Here is a 4,400-nt window from a genome sequence, read left to right as displayed (position 1 = left end):
CGCCCCTTACACCATAATCATGCAACTTGGATATTAGAATGTCATGTTTTACTGTATCAAAAGCCTTCTTCAAATCAATGAAAAGACCTATGGTGTACGATCTGTCTTCCATGTTCTTTAGTATCTCATCTTTGGTATGTAATAACGCCAATTCCGTAGACCTACATTTTTGGAACCCATACTGTGCTTGATTGATTATCTGGTGCTTTGAGAAAAAACGCTCAAGTCTGGTGTGTATGACTCCTTCAAAAATTTTAGACAGTACCGGTAAAACAGATATCGGACGGTAGTTCGATAGTACATTCTTAGCCCCTCCTTTGTGGATAGGGCAAACGCGGGCTACCTTTAGATCTGAAGGAAAAATGCCGGTTTCTAACATTGTGTTCATGATATATGAAAGAGGGTGAGAAATTAGTGATGCTACATACTTTATAGGGCTGGCTCTTATGTCGTCAGCACCTGCAGCAACATTGTCTCGTATTTTACTAATTAATCTTTCAACTTCACAAGAAGTGACAGGGGTAAGAAAGAGTGAGTGTGGTAGATGCTTTCTATCTGCTACAGGCGGATCTGTTACACCACAAGATGTATCTATGTATTCGCCGGCGTTAACAAAATATTCATTCATGGCTGATAGTGCTTCGACATCTGTCTTATTGTCTGCAAAAGCAGGGATATCAACACCACCTTTTTTATTACGCTCGGTTATATTATTTACTTCATTCCAGATTTTTCTGGGATTATCATAAATTCTTTCAAATGTATATTGGTAATAAGATATCCTGGCTCGCTTGATGTCAGCATTTAGCTTGTTTCGGTACTTTTTATACTCTTCAAGAAGTGATAAATCGCGAGATTTAACAAAAGCGTGGTACATCTTGTTTTTTCCTTGTATTCTGTCATACAATGCGTTGTTAATCCATGGCTTGCGTATCTTCTTTTTGGAGGGCATTTTCGTTATAGGAAAGGCGCGGTCATATATGTTTTTCAGCTTTTTAAGAAAAAGATTAAAAGCCCGATTTGTATCCCTTTCTGCGTATACTATGTCCCAATTCGTGTCCGCCGCGGTGGTATAGCGGCTACGGTGCTCGGCTGCTGACCCGAAGGTCGCGGGTTCGATCCCGGCCGCGGCGGTCCCATTTCGATGGAGGCGAAATGGTTGAGGCCCGTGTACTTAGATTTAGGTGCACGTTAAAGAACACCAGATGGTCGAAATTTCCGGAGCCCTCCACTACGGCGTCTCTCATAATCATATCGTGGTTTTGGGACGTTAAACCCCAGATATTATTATTATATGTCCCAATTCGTCGAGGCAACTTCAGCTCGGAAACGGTCTAATGCAATATTGTTTATTCTGCGGTACTGTTCGGTGACCTGCTTTTTATTTTGTTTTGAGGTTACTGATAAGAGAGAAAAAATAGGCAGGTGATCACTTACATCGTATGACAGCAACCCCGAAATACATTTCCTGTTTGAAAGATTTGTGATACTGACATCAAGTAGCGTCGAAGACTTTTCCGATATGCGGCTAGGCTTTGTTATCGTGTTCGCGCATGCGTACGAATTTAAAATTGACTGGAGTTGTTTAGAGCTGGGAGAATCACCTAACATGTTAATGTTGATGTCACCGATAATTAAAAAAGGCACGCGCATTGAGTTTAGCTTTTGTAAGAGAGTATCGAAATAGTCAAAGAATTCTTGCTGTTTACCCGTTGGTGGCCGATAGACCACGACAACAATTACATTCATAACCTTGACGACAAGGCATTAAATGAACGGTGAAATGTGCGAGAGCTCATCAATTATTTCATGCTTGAGTTGTTCTATGACGTATAATGCGATGCCACCGCCACGACCGGAAGAACGTACCAAGCCACTGTAAGTATAACCCACAAATCTTGGCGGGACATTATTTGGTGTTAACCAAGTTTCCGAAAATGTTAGAAGGTCAAACTTTATTGCCAAAGAATCGAGAAACACGTCAAGATTTTCTTTTTTGTTCCTGATACTTCGAGCGTGTAAATGGAGGACATTGAAAGTATGTGAGCTTTGATTAACCACTTTGTTGAACCCGCTGATGTCGTAGTACTCGCTACTGTCAGGATCCATTATGAAGTCTAGTCAGTACAAAATAAGACCTGATTAGATGGGCTACATTGTCATTTTTGCTACATCCGCAGGCTCAACAATTCTGAGAATCTCAGACGTCTCCGTTTTGCGCGCAAAGATCTTGCCACCGTTTGTCCACACAAACTTCCAGTTTGTCTCTCGCTTCTTAGCAATTGCTGAACCGAGCAGCTGCCTTGAATGTTTGGTCAAGTTCTCATTCACGTATATGGGCTGATTTGACTGGAAACCCATATCTTTGGCAGATGGCCTTTGCTTCCTTGCTTTGGTTAAGATAGCATTTCTTTTCTCACGTCGGACGAAACGAACGATTACACTCCTGTCTCCAGATCTGCCAACAGGTATTCTATTACACGTGTCTATTTCAGATTGCAGGATTTGCTCCCCAATGGCATCGCCAAGCTTTTTTACAATTTCAAATGGATCTTCATCACTGGGGGCACCTTCGATTTCCAAGTTATTCACGCGGGTATATTGCTCCAGCTCATCAACCTTACGTTGCAGTTTCTTGTTTTCTGTTTCAAGTTGATCGTTTGTTTGTCTGGCATGTTTCAGCTCATCACGAAGCAACTTAATTTCATCTGACAGTTGCTTAACGTTGTCACAAACGTCACTACAAACTTTTACACTCTCGCGTATGTCTCTAAGTTCGGCTCGCATTTCACGGCGGAAATCATCGAAAGCTTTCGTTATTTCCTTTGTCATGATGAAAGCAGTCAACTTCACACAAATAACACAGACCTACAGCTTGGCAGCAGTGCAGGCGTCTACCGAGCGTAAAATCCGTAACGGCCGGTTTTTGCTCACCTGCGTAAATGAAGAGATATAAGTGCTGCGAAGACCACAGGCACCGCTGCCAAACTGAGGGGGCCGACACAAGAAAGCCCGCTTTTGTAGTTTTTCTGGATGACGTCGCTGCCGAGTCCTCGCGCAGGCGCAGAGCTTCAGCAGCGGATCTTAATCCAAGCACAGCCGAATATCGTAGTGTCCCGTGTACACCACGTTGATAGCTGAAGGTAGGCGTGTCTTTTTCGGCCAGGGTGAAGTCCGATGCCGGTTTCAGTGGACAGCGTCGCCTAGTTGCTCTGCGTAAATGAAGAGATATAAGTGCTGCGAAGACCACAGGCACCGCTGCCAAACTTCGCTGCCACTTCGTTGCCGTCCATTTTGTGACATACATATCTTTCTCAAGTAAAAATCTCGCTCAACGATTGCTTCCCACGTGCTTTCAGAAACAGTCGCATAAAATTATTATGGCACGTGAAATACGATAAAAAATGCGGCTCCAACGTGGTGTACGCAAAGTTTTCATGTAGCGACATGTCGCAACAAGTGATGCATTGAAAATTCGACGAACGCCTCACTCAAACGGCATGCCCATAGACATGCTGGGGGGATCGAACACCATTGTGGTAGGCTGAGCCGTGCTTTCAAGGAGAGATAATTCGCTTTTTTTTCGTCTTCTTCAACCTCTACCCCCCCCCTCCCTCCCTTCCCCTCGTTCAGCGTCATTGCCGCGAAACTCGCTTGACCAGGCAGGGTAGGGTAGCCGTCCCGACGGAGGGACAATCGTAGCTGCGGGAGCAGGTTTTTTTCACTCCGACCAGCAGAATTCTTCAAGAAGTGCGGTGTGTGGACATGTGTGGTTGAAAGTAAAAATCGTGCACGAGACGGATACGCGGCAGGATTCCGGCATTGTTTTCGGCAGAGATCACCGCAGCGAGAAACCAGTGGCCCCCTGCTTCCACGTTGAACTCGCTCACCTCATATAAGGCCACTTGTTCACTACTGTTACGTGTCATCACATTTTTGTTCTCTTCTTATCGCGCGTTTTCTATTGACCATCGTGTTTTGTGTATTCTGATATGGTGCGCTTGCATTTTTTATTCGCTCGTGTTTTTAGCGATCCAACGGGCACACGTGAATGGTTTTTATGCACGATTCCTTTCTGTTACAATCTTACCTTTAGATTAGGAATGCGTGCGTGTCTATTTTGTTTAGATGTAGAGTTCATGGGATCTTGTGGTACCGCTCGCAATGTTTTTCGCGTCGCGTGCAGCAGTTTATCCATCTTCTTGGCCCTTAAGTTATCACTGAAAAATTGCAATTTCCGCTTATAGGATAACGCTAATTTAATTGCCAGTCATGTGTTGCGAATGCCTACCGTTCCTTGGTGAATTCAATAAAGGTCGGGGGGGGGGTTCTCCTCTGCTGCTAATTAGCTCACGCGTTGCACAATCTTCTGGTCTAGTTGCCACTCTTAATCTCGCTTT

This window comes from Rhipicephalus sanguineus, chromosome 7 (genome assembly GCF_013339695.2).
Source record: "Rhipicephalus sanguineus isolate Rsan-2018 chromosome 7, BIME_Rsan_1.4, whole genome shotgun sequence".
NCBI lineage: Eukaryota > Metazoa > Arthropoda > Arachnida > Ixodida > Ixodidae > Rhipicephalus > Rhipicephalus sanguineus.
Note: the sequence above shows the minus strand (reverse complement) of the source record.